Source organism: Oncorhynchus keta, chromosome 7 (assembly GCF_023373465.1).
Source record: "Oncorhynchus keta strain PuntledgeMale-10-30-2019 chromosome 7, Oket_V2, whole genome shotgun sequence".
Classification (NCBI taxonomy): Eukaryota; Metazoa; Chordata; class Actinopteri; order Salmoniformes; family Salmonidae; genus Oncorhynchus; species Oncorhynchus keta.
Window position 1 is genome coordinate 13,918,118 of NC_068427.1, and position 18,941 is coordinate 13,937,058.

Here is an 18,941-nt window from a genome sequence, read left to right on the forward strand (position 1 = left end):
TTAGCACAAGAAAACTAACTATGATTCTTAAAGTTATATGGTTTCATTTAGATAGTATGATAAGTCAAAAGTACAAATATATGTTTGAAGCAAAGTAACTTTGTTTCTAGTGATGCTTATGCTAGTTTAGCTTGGAACTGCTTCGAACTAGTTCCAGTCGACTTGAATGAACACGTGCTCCAGCACGCTAGATAAATAATCCTACAAATTGCACCAAGTGTTAGAGTTTCGTCAATTCGAATCTGGTATCAGGATAAATATGACAATGAGTCACCGATTGTATACTATGTATTTTTATTAGCTCAGCAATAAGTGGTAAATGCAATTTTCGTATATACGGGCTCTCTGTCCCACCTCGCAGGGCAAACAGAGAACTGACTTATTCTTGACAAAGATATTATAAATATACTCTGACAGAGGTAGTTCCTGCTTTCCGAGCCGGTCTGTCAGAGTAGAGACTGGGCGTGGTTTAGACTCACCCAGCCTATCGTTGATTGTTGGCATAGAGCTGGTCCCGGCCCCCAGGCGCTCCAGTTGATAGATGTAACTGTTGCTGTGAAGAATATCTATGCGCTCATGCTCGATACCGTTATCTCGCACCTGCGTCCTGTTATCTAACAAAAGACTGTTTGTTCTCGCAACACTACGTTCTGAATGTGCCCCCCCCCAACTCATTGCACATTTCCTGTCAGCATGTTATTCTGTATTTTTCCATCATGAGAAAGGCCCATGGCCCTGAAACTGTTAACAATGTTTCAAGTCTGCTATGTTGCATAACACATACATACATCCACACAAGCCAACAACAGATAATATTCAATCACATATATGGTAACGGGCTATAGTGTATAACACAGAATCCTCATACTGGCTAGCTGGCTAGTTTGTGTAAATATATTGTAAACTAACGTAATTTACTTTGTGGACCTTTATGGTTTAAAAACAAAATTCATGAAAGCTAGGTAAACTAGCTAACAGTAGGTGATGAAGGCTATAGCTACATTCCGCACTGTCAACAATATTGGGCAAGCAGCTGTTGGAACGCCGTGAACTGAATCATTTCGATCCACGTCCGTTTATCAACTGTGAATGTGAGCTAAATCAACATGAGGATCGTAAGGGCCTTGATGAGCAACGCCTCCTCCATGAGAAAGCATATTGATGACTACTCCAGATTCTCCCCTTCACCACTCTCAATGAAACAATTCTTGGACTTCGGTAAGCGGACTTGAATCTCAATGCTTTTAGTCAACTATTTGCTAACGTCATTGTGACATGTGGCACGCATCAGGGCAGGCTATGCACAGTGCACAAAACATTAGCCATACCTTCCTGCCATACCTGCCATACCATCAAAGGTACTTAAATCTTTTGTCTTGCCATTCATAGGGTGAATGGGCACACATACACAATCCATGTCTCAAGGATTAATGTCTCCTCGCCTTCACTTACATTGATTGAAGTGGAATTAACGGGTTATATTTTTCACCTGGATAGTCTGTCATGCAAAGAGCAGGTGTTTATAATGTTTTGTACACTATATGAATATATGTATTTAACACACACACACACACACACACACACACACACACACACACACACACACACACACACACACACACACACACACACACACACACACACACACACACACACACACACACACACACACACACACACACACACACACACACACACACACACACACACACACACACACACACAATGACATTTACATGAGTATTCAGACCCTTTAAAAGCACCTTTGGCAGCGATTACAGCCTTGAGTTTTGGGTATGACACTACAAGCTTGGCACAGCAGCTAAATAAGTTTTGAGGAGGCTACTCACTTGGGTAGCCACTGCACTGGGCATCAACTGATGAAAGCCACATATGGGTCCCTCTGCTCTCTCGGCCGCCTTACCAACGCGGCCATGCTGCTGCAGGCCTACCTGCAGACCATGTTTTCCTGGCTGCACGAGGCCACATAGGAGCTCCTCCGGGAAGTGATGGAGGTGTCTCGTCTGCTTTCCCTGCTCCAGAGGGATGTTGTTCACACCAACGGACGGGCCATGGTGCAGGTGGTTACCTCAAGGTGCCATCTCTGGCTGGCCCAATCCCGTAACAAATCCTCTCAACCTCTGTCAGTTTGGATGTGAAGCGTCGCTGCAAAGCTATTTTCAGGTCTCTCCAGAGATGTTTGATTGGGTTCAAGTCCGGGCTCTGGCTGGGCCACTCAAAGACATTCAGAGACTTGTTCCCAAAGCCACTCCTGTGATGTCTTGGCTGTGTGCTTAGGGTCGTTGTCCTGTTGGAAGGTAAACCTTCACCCCTGTCCGAGATCCTGAGCGCTCTAAAGCAGGTTTTCATCAAGGATCTCTCTGTACTTTGCTCCGTTCATCTTTGCCTCTGTTGACCAGTCTCCCAGTCACTGCTGCTGAAAAATATCCCCACAGCATGATGCTGCCACCCCTGCATCACCGTTGGGATGCTACCATAAAGGCCTGATTGGTGGACTGCTGCAGAGATGCTTGTCCTTCTGGAAGGTTTTCCTAACTCCACAGAGGAACTCTGGAGCTCTGTCAGAGTGACCATCAGGTTCTTGGTCACCTCCCAGACCAAGGCCCTTCTCCCCCGATTGCTCAGTTTGGCCAGGCGGGCCAGCTCTAGGAAGAATCTTGGTGGTTCCAAACTTCTTCCATTTAAAGAATTATAGAAGCCACTGTGTTCTTGGGGACCTTCAATACTGCAGAAATGTTTTGGTACCATTCCTCAGATCTGTGCCTCGACACAATCCTGTTTCGGAGCTCTACGGACAATTCCTTCAACCTAATGGTTTGGTATTTGCTCCGTATTTCCAAATCATGTCCAATCAATTGAATTTACCACAGGTGGATTGCAATGCAGTTGTGGAAACATCACAAAGATGATCAATGGATCAGTTTCATAGTAAAGGGTCTGGATACTTATGTAAATAAGGTCTGAATACTTTTCGAATGCACTTTATATATATATATATATATTACATGACCAAAAGTATGTACACCTGCACGTTGAACATCTCATTCCAAAATCTTGGTCATTAATATGGAGTAGGTCCCCCCTTGGCTGCAATAACAGCCTCCACTTTTCTGGGAAGGCTTTCCACTAGATGTTGGAACATTGCTGCTGGGAATTGCTTCTATTCAGCCACAAGAGCATTAGTGATGTCTGGCACTAATGTTGGGCAATTACGCCTGGCTCGCAGTCGGCGTTCCAATTCATCCCAAAGGTGTTCGATGGGGTTGAAGTCAGGGCTTTGTGCAGGCCAGTCAAGTTCTTCCACACCAATCTCAACAAACCATTTCTGTATGGACCTCGCTTTGTGCACGGGGGCATTGTCATTCTGAAACAGGAAAGGGTCTTCCCCAAAATGTTGCCCCAATGTTGGAAGCACAGAATTGTCTTGAATGTCATTGTATGTTGTAGCATTAAGATTTCCCTTCACTGGAACTAAGGGGCCTAGCCCGAACCATGAAAAACAGCCCCAGACCATTATTCCTCCTCCACCAAACTTTACACTTGGCACTATGCATTCGGCCAGTAGCGTTCTGCTGGCATCATCTGTTGGACTGCCAGATGGTGAAGCATGATTAATCACTCCAAGGAACGCGTTTCCACTGCTCCAGTGTCCAATAGTGGCGAGCTTTACACCACTCGATTTGTATGCGCTTCAGCCCTTTCTGTGAGCTTGTGTGGCCTACCAATTTCTGGCTGAGCCCTTGTTGCTCCTAGACGTTTCCACTTCACAATAACAGCACTTCCAGTTTACCAGAGTAAAGATTTGACCAACTGACTTGTTGGAAAGGTGGCATCCTATGACAGTGCCATGTTGAAAGTCACTGAGCTCTTCAGTAAGGCCATTCTACTGCCAATGTTTTTCTATGGAGACTGCATGGCTGTGTGCTCGATTTTATCCACCTCTCAGCAACGGTTGTGGCCGAAATGGCATTATCTACTCATTTGAAGGTGTTTCCACACATATTTTATATTTGAGATTCTTCAAAAAAGCCACCCTTTGCCTTGATGATAGCTTTGCACACTCTTGGCATTCTCTCAACCAGCTTCATGAGGTAGTCACCTGGAATGCATTTCAATTAACAGATGTGCCTTGTTTTAAAGTTAATTTGTGGAATGTCTTTTCATAATGCGTTTGAGCCAATCAGTCGTTGTGACAAGGTAGGATTGGTATACAGAAGATGGCCCTATTTGGTAAAAGACCAAGTCCAAATTATGGCAAGAACAGCTCAAATAAGCAAAGAGAAAACAACAATCCATCAATACTTAAGACATGAAGGTCAGTCAATGCGGAACATTTCAAGAACTTTGAAAGTTTCTTCAAGTGCAGTCGCAAAAACCATAAAGGGCACTCAATTGGCCCGCCACAGGAAAGGAAGAGCCAGATTTATCTCTGCTGCAGAGGATAAGTTCATCAGAGTTACCAGCCCTAGAAATTGCAGCCCAAATAAATGCTACAGAGTTCAAGTAACAGACACATCTCAACATCAACTGTTCAGAGGAGACTGTGTGAATCAGGCCTTCATGGTTGAATTGCTTTAAAGAAACCACTACTAATAAGAAAAGGTTTGCTTGTGCCAAGAAACACAAGCAATGGACTTTAGACCGGTGGAAATCTGTCCTTTGGTCTAATGAGTCCAAATTTGCGATTTTTGGTTCCAACTGCCGTGTCTTCGTGAGATGCAGAGTAGGTGAACGGATGATCTCCGCATGTGTGGTTCCCACCATGAAGCATGGAGGAGGTGTGATGGTGTGGGGGGTGCTTCGCTGGTGACACTGTCAGTGATTTATTTAGAATTCAAGGCACGCTTAACCAGCATGGCTACCACAGCATTCTGCAGCGATACGCCATCCTATCTTAGTGGGACTATCATTTGTTTTTCAACAGGACAATGAGCCAACACACCTCCATGCTGTGTAAGGGCCATTTGACCAAGATGGGGAGAAATGGAGTGCTGTATCAGATGTGAAGGAATAGCAGCCAACAAATGCAAAGCGTATGTGGGAACTCCTTCAAGACCGTTGGAAAAAATATTCCAGCTCCCAAGTGGCGCAGCAGTCTAAGGCACTGCATCTCAGTGCTCGAGGCATCACTACACACCCTGGTTCGATTCCAGGCTGTATCAAAACTGGCTGTGATTGGGAGTCCCATAGGGCAGCGCACAATTGGCCCAGTGTCATCCTGGTTAGGGTTTGGCCGGGGTAAGCTGTCAATGTGAATAAGATTTTGTTCTTAACCGACTTGCCTAGTTACAGTGAGGGAAAAGAGTATTTGATCCCCTGCTGATTTTGTACGTTTTCCCACTGACAAAGAAATGATCAGTCTATAATTTTAATGGTAGGTTTATTTGAACAGTGAGAGACAGAATAACAACAAAAAAATCCAGAAAAACACATGGCAAAAATGTTATAAATTGATTTGCATTTTAATGAGGGAAATAAGTATTTGACCGCTCTGCAAAACATGACTTAGTACTTGGTGGCAAAACCCTTGTTGACAATCACAGAGGTCAGATGTTTCTTGTAGTTGGTCACCAGGTTTGCACACATCTCAGGAGGGATTTTGTCCCTCTCCTCTTTGCAGATCTTCTCCAAGTCATTAAAGTTTCAAGGCTGATGTTTGGCAACTCAAACCTTCAGCTCCCTCCACAGATTTTCCAAGGGATTAAGGTCTGGAGACCTTAATGTGCTTCTTCTTGAGCCACTCCTTTGTTGCCTTAGCTGTGTGTTTTGGGTCATTGTCATGCTGGAATCCCATCCACGACCCATTTTCAATGCCCTGGCTGAGGGAAGGAGGTTCTCAACCAAGATTTGACGGTACATGGCCCCATCCCTCGTCCCTTTGATGTGGTGAAATTGCCCTGTCCCCTTAGCAGAAAAACACTCCCAAAACATAATGTTTCCACCTCCATGTTTGACGGTGGGGATGGTGTTCTTGGGGTCATAGGCAGCATTCCTCCTCCTCCAAACACAGCGAGTTGAGTTTATGCCAAAGAGCTCCATTTTGGTCTCATCTGACCACAACACTTTCACCCAGTTGCCCTCTGAATCATTCAGATGTTCATTGGCAAACTTCAGAAGGGCATGTATATGTGCTTTCTTGAGCAGGGGGACCTTGCGGGCGCTGCAGGATTTCAGTCCTTCACGGCGTAGTGTTTTACCAATTGTTTTCTTGGTGACTATGGTCCCAGCTGCCTTGAGATCATTGACAAGATCCTCCCGTGTAGTTCTGGGCTGATTCCTCACCGTTCTCATGATCATTGCAACTCCACGGGGGGAGATCTTGCATGGAGCCTCAGCCTGAGGGAGATTGACAGTTCTTTTGTGTTTCTTCCATTTGCGAATAATTGCACCAACTGTTGTCAATCTCAGCTTGTTACTTGTATAAAAGACACCTGGGAGCCAGAAATCTTTCTGATTGAGAGGGGGTCAAATACTGATTTCCCTCATTAAAATGCAAATCAAAACATTTTTGACATGAGTTTTTCTGTTTTTTGTTGTTGTTATTCTGTCTCTCACTGTTCAAATAAACCTTCCATTAAAATTATAGACTGATAATTTCTTTGTCAGTGGGCAATCGTACAAAATTAGCAGGGGATGAAATATTCTTATCCCTCACTGTAAATAAAGATTAAATAAAATAAATGATTAAAAAAGCCGGTAGAGATAATGCCAAGAATGTGGAACGCTGTCATCAGCTTTGGCTACTTTGAAGAATATAAAATAACACTTTGATTCAATTTGTGTTATTTCATAGTTTTGATGTCTTCACTATTATTCTACAATGTAGAAAATAGTAAAAATAACAAAAAACCCTTGAATGAGTAGGTGTGTCCAAACTTTTGACTGGTACTGTTTTATATAGCTCCTTTACCTGTTTCATATCTTTCATCTAACTAACCTATCAGTCATGTTTGTTCTGTTTCACATTCAGGGTCTGGTGAAAATGCATGCAAGAGAACATCGTTGACATTCCTGAGACAGGAGCTACCTGTGTGGTTGGCAAACATAACGAAGAAGATCAAGTTGTTACCAGATCATCTGCTAGAGACTCCATCAGTCCGGTTGGTACAGAGTTGGTGAGTACTCTTATTTTAGGCCTAGCTCACTCCCATCTAGCCTGGGGGGAACCAGCCCGATCGCTGCGTTTACCGGTCTATTTCACTTCAGTAAAACAGAATGGTGAACGCAGCATTCAGGCTGATTCCACTAAGCTAAACCCCCATCTTCTGTTACGCATGTTCCAACAGGCCTATCAATAACATCACCAATGTACGAGATCTTTTTATTTTATTTTTAGGTACATGCAAAGTCTTCAAGACTTTCAAGAGTTTAAGGAGAAGGATGCTGATGATGAGAAAGTCACACGAGTAAGATGATTATCTAGTTGCGTTATTAAAATCTAATCAAATGTTATTAGTCACATACACATATTTAGCAGATGTAGCGAAATGCTTGTGTTCCTAGTTCCAACAGTGCAGTAGTATCTAACAATTCACAACAATACACAAATCTAAAAGTAAAATAATGGAATTAAGAAATATGTAAATATTAGGACGAGCAATGTCGAAGTGGCATTGACGAGAATACAGTATATGCATATGAAATAAGTAAAGTGGTATGTTGTAGATGAACACATCACTGTAATTGTAGGCCAATTCCTACTGTGGATCATAATTCCTTTGGACTCGGTCTTCACACAGTTTCACTGATGCTGTTATAAAGATCTGAAACCGTCACAATGACGTCATCCCGACTATGGCCCAGGGGGCTGTGGAGTACAAGGAGACCTATGGCCCAGGGGGCAGTGGGGTACAAGGAGACCTATGGCCCAGGGGGCTGTGGAGTACAAAGAGACCTATGGCCCAGGGGGTAGTGGGGTACAAGGAGACCTATGGCCCAGGGGGCAGTGGGGTACAAGGAGACCTATGGCCCAGGGGGCTGTGGAGTACAAGGAGACCTATGGCCCAGGGGGCAGTGGGGTACAAGGAGACCTATGGCCCAGGGGGCTGTGGAGTACAAGGAGACCTATGGCCCAGGGGGTAGTGGAGTACAAGGAGACCTATGGCCCAGGGGGTAGTGGGGTACAAGGAGACCTATGGCCCAGGGGGCTGTGGAGTACAAGGAGACCTATGGCCCAGGGGGCTGTGGAGTACAAGGAGACCTATGGCCCAGGGGGTAGTGGGGTACAAGGAGACCTATGGCCCAGGGGGCAGTGGGGTACAAGGAGACCTATGGCCCAGGGGGCTGTGGAGTACAAGGAGACCTGTGGCCCAGGGGGTAGTGGGGTACAAGGAGACCTATGGCCCATGGGGCTGTGGAGTACAAGGAGACCTATGGCCCAGGGGGCTGTGGAGTACAAGGAGACCTATGGCCCAGGGGGCTGTGGAGTACAAGGAGACCTATGGCCCAGACCCCATCGTCAGCCAAGAACGTTCAGTATTTCCTGGATCGCTTCTACATGAGCTTAATATCCATCAGGATGCAGCTTAACCAGCACAGCGAGTATGTCACTTGTTATAGCGGAATAAGTCTATTTGAATTCAATAACTTTTTTGACAGCATTTCTTTTGATTTAAACAAAACTTTCCAGACATGTTTACCTCTGGAAGAAGTGGTCGGAAAGGGACTTCTAGGACATGAATGACAAAACATTCAGGAGATAAAAGTCGCTTTAAGTTGACCCCTTTTGCATGCTTCACCATCACGTGAGACATCCATGTCTTCATCACTGGAAAATACAAAAGGTTGTGTTTGATATCATTTAAAAGCTTACAAACTATTTTAGAATTTATAGATAAAAAATAAATAAATCAAATGTCATTTTCTAATATTTGCATACAGTGCCTTGCAAAAGTATTCACCCCCTTGGCATTTTTCCTATTTTGTTGCATTACAACATGTAATTTAAATGGATTTTTATTTGTATTTCATGTAACGGACATGCACAAAATAGTCAATTGTTGAAGTGAAAAAAAATAAAAAATCAACGGAAAAGGGGTGCGTGCATATGTATTCACCCCCTTTGCTATGAAGCCTTTAAATACGATGTGGTGCAACCAATTACCTTCAGAAGTCACATAATTAGTTAGAATGCACACAGTTGATACTTTATTTAAGTGTCACATGTTCTCAGTGCACCTGTTCTGAAAGGCCCCAGAGTCTGCAACACCACTAAGCAAGGGGCACCATCAAGCAAGTGGCACCATGAAGACCAAGGAGCTCTCCAAACAGGTCAGGGACAAAGTTGTGGAGAAGTACAGATCAGGGTTGGGTTATAAAAAAATATTTGAAACTTTGAACATCCCACGGAGCACCATTAAATCCATTATTAAAAAAATGGAAAGAACATGGCACCACAACAAACGTGCCAAGAGAGGGCCACCTACCAAAACTCACGGACCAGGCAAGGAGGGCATTAATCAGAGAGGCAACAAAGAGACCAAAGATAACCATGAAGGATCTGCAAAGCTCCGCAGCGGAGATTGGAGTATCTGTCCATAGGACCACTTTAAGCCGTACACTCCACAGAGCTGGGCTTTACAGAAGAGGAGCCAGAAAAAAGCCATTGCTTAAAGAAAAAAATAGACAAACACATTTGGTGTTCGCCAAAAGGCATGTGGGAGACTCCCAAAACATACGGAAGAAGGTTTTCTGGTTAGATGAGACTAAAATTGAGCTATTTGGCCATCAAGGAAAAAGCTATGTCTGGCGCAAACCCAACACCGCTCATCACCCCGAGAACACCATCCCCACAGTAAAGCATGGTGGTGGCAGCATCATGCTGTGGGTATGTTTTTCATCGGCAGGGACTGGGAAACTGGTCAGAATAGAAGGAAATATGGTGCTAAAAACAGATAAATTCTTGAGGGAAACCTGTTTCACTCTTCCAGAGATTTGAGACTGGGATGGAGGTTCACCTTCCAGAAGGACAATGACCCTAAGCATACTGCTAAAGCAACACTTGAGTGGTTTAAGGGGAAACATCTACATGCCTTGGAATGGACTAGTCAAAGCCCAGACCTTAATCCGCTGTACACCAGCAGAACCCATCCAACTTGAAGGAGCTGGAGCAGTTTTGCCTTGAAGAATGGGCAAAAATCCCAGTGGCTAGATGTGCCAAGCTTACAGAGACTTACCCAAGAGACTTGTAGCTGTAATTGCTGTAAAAGGTGTCTCTACAAAGTATTGATTATTTATGGGGGTGAATAGTTATGCATGCTCAAGTTCTGTTTTTTGTCTTATTTCTTGTTTGTTTCACAAGAAAAAATATTTTGCATCTTCAAAGTGGTAGGCATGTTGTGTAAATCAAATTATACAAACCCCCAAAAAATTAATTTGGAATGGCAAGCCAGAAAACATTGAAATGGGCCTATTTATATAATGAATATGAATTCGGATAATAAAATGAAAATAAAATTATTAAATATTAAAGCATAAGACCTCTAAAATCTTCAGTCATAGAAAAGCTGTACTTGCATTAGCGTAGCCTCTTCTGTAGCCTGTCAACTATGTGTCTGTCTATCGCTGTTCTCTCCTCTCTGCACAGACCATACAAACGCTCCACACCGCGTGGCCGCGGCCACCCTAATCTGGTGGTCCCAGCGCGCACGACCCACGTGGAGTTCCAGGTCTCCGGTAGCCTCTGGAACTGCTGATCTGCGGCCAACAAGGCAGAGTTCATCTCAGCCTATGCCTCCCTCCAGTCCCTCGACTTCTTGGCACTGACGGAAACATGGATCACCACAGATAACACTGCTACTCCTACTGCTCTCTCTTCGTCCGCCCACGTGTTCTCGCACACCCCGAGAGCTTCTGGTCAGCGGGGTGGTGGCACCGGGATCCTCATCTCTCCCAAGTGGTCATTCTCTCTTTCTCCCCTTACCCATCTGTCTATCGCCTCCTTTGAATTCCATGCTGTCACAGTTACCAGCCCTTTCAAGCTTAACATCCTTATCATTTATCGCCCTCCAGGTTCCCTCGGAGAGTTCATCAATGAGCTTGATGCCTTGATAAGCTCCTTTCCTGAGGACGGCTCACCTCTCACAGTTCTGGGCGACTTTAACCTCCCCACGCCTACCTTTGACTCATTCTTCTCTGCCTCCTTCTTTCCACTCCTCTCCTCTTTTGACCTCACCCTCTCACCTTCCCCCCCTACTCACAAGGCAGGCAATACGCTCGACCTCATCTTTACTAGATGCTGTTCTTCCACTAACCTCATTGCAACTGCCCTCCAAGTCTCCGACCACTACCTTGTATCCTTTTCCCTCTCACTCTCATCCAACACTTCCCACACTGCCCCTACTCGGATGGTATCGCGCCGTCCCAACCTTCGCTCTCTCTCCCCCGCTACTCTCTCCTCTTCCATCCTATCATCTCTTCCCTCTGCTCAAACCTTCTCCAACCTATCTCCTGATTCTGCCTCCTCAACCCTCCTCTCCTCCCTTTCTGCATCCTTTGACTCTCTATGTCCCCTATCCTCCAGGCCGGCTCGGTCCTCCCCTCCCGCTCCGTGGCTCGACGACTCATTGCGAGCTCACAGAACAGGGCTCCGGGCAGCCGAGCGGAAATGGAGGAAAACTCGCCTCCCTGCGGACCTGGCATCCTTTCGCTCCCTCCTCTCTACATTTTCCTCCTCTGTCTCTGCTGCTAAAGCCACTTTCTACCACTCTAAATTCCAAGCATCTGCCTCTAACCCTAGGAAGCTCTTTGCCACCTTCTCCTCCCTCCTGAATCCCCCCCCCCCCCCTCCCCCCTCTCTGCAGATGACTTCGTCAACCATTTTGAAAAGAAGGTCGACGACATCCGATCCTCGTTTGCTAAGTCAAACGACACCGCTGGTTCTGCTCACACTGCCCTACCCTGTGCTCTGACCTCTTTCTCCCCTCTCTCTCCAGATGAAATCTCGCGTCTTGTGACGGCCGGCCGCCCAACAACCTGCCCGCTTGACCCTATCCCCTCCTCTCTTCTCCAGACCATTTCCGGAGAGCTCCTCCCTTACCTCACCTCGCTCATCAACTCATCCCTGACCGCTGGCTACGTCCCTTCCGTCTTCAAGAGAGCGAGAGTTGCACCCCTTCTGAAAAAACCTACACTCGATCCCTCCGATGTCAACAACTACAGACCAGTATCCCTTCTTTCTTTTCTCTCCAAAACTCTTGAACGTGCCGTCCTTGGCCAGCTCTCCCGCTATCTCTCTCAGAATGACCTTCTTGATCCAAATCAGTCAGGTTTCAAGACTAGTCATTCAACTGAGACTGCTCTTCTCTGTATCACGGAGGCGCTCCGCACTGCTAAAGCTAACTCTCTCTCCTCTGCTCTCATCCTTCTAGACCTATCGGCTGCCTTCGATACTGTGAACCATCAGATCCTCCTCTCCACCCTCTCCGAGTTGGGCATCTCCGGCGCGGCCCACGCTTGGATTGCGTCTTACCTGACAGGTCGCTCCTACCAGGTGGCGTGGCGAGAATCTGTCTCCTCACCACGCGCTCTCACCACTGGTGTCCCCCAGGGCTCTGTTCTAGGCCCTCTCCTATTCTCGCTATACACCAAGTCACTTGGCTCTGTCATAACCTCACATGGTCTCTCCTATCATTGCTATGCAGACGACACACAATTAATCTTCTCCTTTCCCCCTTCTGATGACCAGGTGGCGAATCGCATCTCTGCATGTCTGGCAGACATATCAGTGTGGATGACGGATCACCACCTCAAGCTGAACCTCGGCAAGACGGAGCTGCTCTTCCTCCCGGGGAAGGACTGCCCGTTCCATGATCTCGCCATCACGGTTGACAACTCCATTGTGTCCTCCTCCCAGAGCGCTAAGAACCTTGGCGTGATCCTGGACAACACCCTGTCGTTCTCAACTAACATCAAGGCGGTGGCCCGTTCCTGTCAGTTCATGCTCTACAACATCCGCAGAGTACGACCCTGCCTCACACAGGAAGCGGCGCAGGTCCTAATCCAGGCACTTGTCATCTCCCGTCTGGATTACTGCAACTCGCTGTTGGCTGGGCTCCCTGCCTGTGCCATTAAACCCCTACAACTCATCCAGAACGCCGCAGCCCGTCTGGTGTTCAACCTTCCCAAGTTCTCTCACGTCACCCCGCTCCTCCGCTCTCTCCACTGGCTTCCAGTTGAAGCTCGCATCCGCTACAAGACCATGGTGCTTGCCTACGGAGCTGTGAGGGGAACGGCACCTCAGTACCTCCAGGCTCTGATCAGGCCCTACACCCAAACAAGGGCACTGCGTTCATCCACCTCTGGCCTGCTCGCCTCCCTACCACTGAGGAAGTACAGTTCCCGCTCAGCCCAGTCAAAACTGTTCGCTGCTCTGGCCCCCAATGGTGGAACAAACTCCCTCACGACGCCAGGACAGCGGAGTCAATCACCACCTTCCGGAGACACCCGAAACCCCACCTCTTCAAGGAATACCTAGGATAGGGTAAGTAATCCTTCTCACCCCCCCCCCCCCTAAAAAGATTTAGATGCACTATTGTAAAGTGGCTGTTCCACTGGATGTCATAAGGTGAATGCACCAATTTGTAAGTCGCTCTGGATAAGAGCGTCTGCTAAATGACTTAAATGTTAAAGCAGATTAGTAACAATGGCTCATCCCGTGTTCAAGAATGTCCTTTTTTCCCTTTATTCAGATTACAACCGCTCACTTTAGATTATTGGAAAATGAAATTGTCTCCAAAATATCACTATTTTTTATAACAAGCCATATAAAGCTGGTTGCAATTTCAATTTAATCCACCAGAAACGACAGAACAAATATTATGGTTAAACTCAACTATACTAATTGATGATATAATTAGATATAAATATCTTTGTAAATTATATCATAAATAGGACTGGTGGAGTTAAGTCACACATTCAATTAACAAAAATATATGGAAATGTCTGCTCTATCCAAAATTATAACCAACGGGTTGCAGCATTACCACAAAAATGGAGTAGGGAAGTGGAAGGGGGAGAAAGTAAGGAACTTGTCTGTCGCCAGTTGGTATCATTGTTTACCTGTTTAACTAATACATATCGTCAGTACAGAATTGCCAGTTATGACTTTTGCATGGTTGTATTTACACTATATGACCAAAAGTATTTGGACACCTGCTCGTCAAACATCTCATTACAAAATCATGGGCATTAATATGGAGTTGGTCCCCCTCTTGTTGCTATAATAGCCTCCATTCTTCTGGGAAGGCTTTCCACTAGTTTTGAACATTGCTGCGGGGACATTCAGCCACAAGAGCATTAGTGAGGTTGAGCACTGATGTTGGGCTATTAGGCCTGGCTCGCAGTCAGGGTTCCAATTCATCCCAAAGGTGTTCAATGGGGTTGAGGTCAGGGCTCTGTGCAGATCAGTCAAGTTCTCCCACACCGACCTTGACAAACCATTTCTGTATGGACCTCGCTTTGTGCACGGGGGCACTGTCATTCTGAAACAGGAAAGGGCCTTCACCAAACTGTTGCCACAGAGTTGGAGGACAGAATCATCTAGAATGTATGCTGTAGCGTTAAGATTTCCCTTCACTGGAACTAATGAAAAACAGCCCCAGACCATTATTCCTTCTCAAACAAACTTTACAATTGGCACTATGCATTCAGGTATGTAGCATTCTGCTGGCATCCGCCAAACCAAGATTAGTCTGTCAGACTGCTAGATGGTGAAGCATAATTCATCACTCCAGAGAACGTGTTTTCCACTGCTCCTGGGTCCAATAGCGTCGAGCGTTATCAAATCAAATCCAATTTTATTTGTCACATACACATGGTTAGCAGATGTTAATGCGAGTGTAGCGCATAGTGATCTCAGGCTTGTGTGCGGCTTCTCTGCCATGGAAACTCATTTCATGATGCTCCCGAATAAACATTTTTTTGTGCTGATGTTGCTTCCAGAGGCAGTTTGTAACTCGGTAGTGAGTGTTACAACCAAGGACAGACAATTTTTGTGCGCTATTTGTTTCCACACTTGGCGGTGCCGTTCAGTGATCTTGTGTGACCTACCACTTCAAATACACTAATTTGAAGGTGTGTCCACATACATTTGTATATATGGGCTGGCGTGGTTAGAAGTGGTCTGTGGTTGTGAGGCCCGGTTAGACGTACTGCCAAAGTCTCTAAAACGGCATTGGAGGCAGCTTTTGGTGGAGGAATGAACATCAACTCCTCTGGCAACAGCTCTGGTGGACATTTCTGCAGTCGGTTTTCCAATTGCACACTCTCTCAATATGAGACATCTGTGGTATTGTGTTGCGTGACAAAACTGCACATTTTAAAGTGGCCGATCACGCTGTTTAATCAGCTTCTTGATATACCACACCTGTCAGGTGGAAGGATCATTTTGGCGAAGGAGAAACGCTCACTAACAGGGATGTAAACTAATTTGAGCACAACATTTTTGAGATAAGCTTTTTGAGCGTATGAAACATTTCTGGGATATTTTATTTCAGCTCATGAAACGTGACCAACACTTTACATGTGCCGTTTATATTTTTGTTCGGTGTAAGTGGAACCTGTTTCTGGCAGCTCTGATGATCTCACACACTGCACTTAACATAGTACATGTAAATTCTGGACACTCAAATTAGTAAGATACAGTGCCTTGCGAAAGTATTCGGCCCCCTTGAACTTTGCGACCTTTTGCCACATTTCAGGCTTCAAACATAAAGATATAAAACTGTATTTTTGTGTGAAGAATCAACAACAAGTGGGACACAATCATGAAGTGGAACGACATTTATTGGATATTTCAAACTTTTTTAACAAATCAAAAACTGAAAAATTAAATAGGTGATGGACATCCACAAATGAATACATACCATACAAAACTTGACAGATTTGACCAAAGGGAGTGTTTTAGATGTACGTACAGATTCATATTCAATGCTCCGAGACTAGTTTGTGCAGCCAGGGATCTTTTTTGTTTCAGGCAACAAAAAAACTACAACTTCAAAAAACTTCAATCTTCAACCTGAGACCAGAATGGCTGAAATAAATTGAGAAATTATGAAAGCAGAACTATCAAACTTGTTATATAAACACCTGTTAAATGTCAGTTGTAACGGTTTTGCATGTCTTCTATTCTAGCCCTGCTCTTTGGTGGGAAAGTGAGGGTAAACCCAGCGCACCCTAAACAGATTGGCAGTATTGATCCCCACTACACAGTTACTGAGGTAGTCCGGGGTAAGTGCTGCACGTTTATTGGAATTGTAAATTCAGCGTTACTTTCCTAACCAGACTACTTTGCCTTTCCCCCAGATGAATATGAAAATGCAAGAAACCTTTGTGATCGGTATTACATGAACTCTCCGGAGTTGGTACTGGAAGAATTCAATGGTAAATTTCATTGCCGACTTAAGCGTATTTATAAACTTGGTGGACTTGTGATAATATTATAGACTACCTTTACTTATATTTTCAGAAATGGTTGTATCACTTAGTTTCCAATTGTCTCTACAGTAAAAGACGATGGAAAACCCGTAACTGTTGAGTATGTGCCATCCCATCTTTACCACATGGTATTTGAACTTTAAGGTATGCCTTTATTTTTTCACTTCACAGTTCATTACTTTTGAGCTTAAGTTTTCAAGTTCTGAGAAAAATAAATGTAACCTTAAATGTGGATTTGATCTCTTCAGAATGCCATGAGAGCCACCATGGAGTTGTATGAAGATTCCATGGACTAACCTTCTGTACATGCCCAGGTGGCCCTGGGGAGGGAAGACCTGACAGTCAAGGTACAACTACTCTGCAGTGCTGCTTCTCATTTAACCACTCTTATATGGCTAGAGACACCACAAAGGAGGCTAATCAGTGTATCTCTTTCTGATCGGTGTCATTTACTCTTCCAGGTGAGCGATCGCAGAGGAGGGGTTCCCCTGAGGAAGATTGAGAGGCTGTTCACCTACACCTACTCCACCCCCCCACCCAGCATGGATGGCCAACACAGCCCTCTGAGTTCTGGCCCCCTGACCATCCCCCCCTGACCATCCTCTCTCAACAAAAAAAAAGAAGCCGCGGCTGAGTCAGCACACAATATTGATAGTTATTTAAGTATTGTCAGCTTTCTCTTATCTGTTCTGTTGTAGGCTGGCTATGGTTACGGCCTTCCCATCTCCCGATTATATGCCACGTACTTCCAAGGTGATTTGAAGCTGTACTCTCTGGAGGGCTATGGCACCTATATATATATATATATATATATATATATATATATATATATATATCCGGGTAAGTCACAAAAAAGTAAACAAATGCGACTTTAAAAGCATATTGTAGTATTCATATTTTTCATAAGACTCATTCTTCCATTATTTAATCTACAATTGTGCAGGCATTGTCCACGGAGTCCATCGAGAAGCTTCCTGTCTACAAGTCAGCCTGGAAGCACTACAAGACCATGCATTAGGCAGACGACTGGTGTATTCCAAGCAAAGAGCCCAAAGACATGACAACATTCCGTAGTTTCTAGGCCAAGATACATACACAATGTACTAAGTTAAAGAACAAAGTAAAAAAAAAAAAAAAAAGTTAATCAATAGTTCCTTGACAGTCTAAATATGCAATTTTTCAAAGAAGTGAGTTAGTGTTTCTCATGACAATTGTATGAACCCATTCTGGATGTGTTGCTTTGTCAAAACAGTGATGTATGATATGAAAAAATGTGTATGATCTAACTTTTCAGTGCTGTTTTAGTCAAACTTATCGGTTTGGGCTTCTTGCAGTCTACAAATTATGTTCTGGCCCCCTGACCATCCTCTCAACAAAAAAAGAAGCCGCGGCTGAATCTAGTTGATGATCCCTGGCATATATTAGCTATACATGACGGGAGAGGCAACAAATCCAGATATAGAACTTGTTCCAGACACTGAGATACGTTTGAAGTACAATGTGGTTTCATTGACGTAGTGTATATGGACACCTGCTCGTCAAACATCTCATTCCAAAATCATGTGCATTTGATATGGAGTGGGTCACCCCTTTGGTGCTATAATAGCCTCCACTCTTCTGGGAAGGCTTTCCACTAGATGTCGGTACATTGCTGCGGGCACTTGCTTAAATTCAGTCACAAAAGCATTAGTGAGGTTGGGCACTGATGTTGGGGGATTAGGCCTGGCCCGCAGTCGGTGTTCCAATTCATCCCAAAGGTGTTCAATGGGGTTGAGGTTGGTGCTCTGTGCAGGCCAGTCAAGTTCTTCCTTGACAAGCCATTTCTGTATGGACCTCGCTTTGTGCACGGGGGCATTGTCATGCCGAAACAGGGAAGGTCCTTCTCCAAACTGTTGGAAGTACAGAAGCACAGAATGTCAGTGTATGCTGTAGAGTTAAGATTTCCCTTCACTGGAACTAAGAAAAACAGCTCCAAACCATTATTCATCCACCAAACTTTACACTTGGCACTGCATTGGGGCAGGCAAAGCGTTCTCCTGGCATCCGCCAAACCAAGATTAGACCGAGGATGGACAATTTTTACGGGCTACGGGTTTCAGCAACCGGCAGTCCCGTTCTGTGAGCTTGTATGATCTACCACTTCGCGGCTGAGCCGTTGTTGCTCCTAGACATATCCACTTCACAAAAGCAGCACTTACAGTTGACCAGGTCAGGAATTTGACAAACTGGCTTGTTGGAAAGGTCACATCCTATGACGGTGCCACATTGTAAGACCCTGAGCTCTTCAGTAAAGCCATTCTACTGCCAATGTTTGCTATGGAGATTGCATGGCTGTGTGCTCGATTTGATACACTTGTCAGCAACGGGTGTGGCTGATATAGCCAAATCCACAAATGTTTTGAAGGGGTGTCCACATACTTTTGTATATATAGTGTTTGGATTGTGTTGACTATTAAAGTGTCCAATTGTTGAACTTAGCAGTCTGC

The 18,941-nt window shown here is 45.0% G+C and overlaps 1 pseudogene; it reads left to right on the forward strand.

Annotated features, from left to right (window-relative positions):
• The first annotated feature begins 1,106 nt into the window (after positions 1–1,106).
• Positions 1,107–18,843, forward strand: LOC118386481 (pyruvate dehydrogenase (acetyl-transferring) kinase isozyme 1, mitochondrial-like; annotated as a pseudogene).
• The last annotated feature ends 98 nt before the right edge of the window (positions 18,844–18,941 follow it).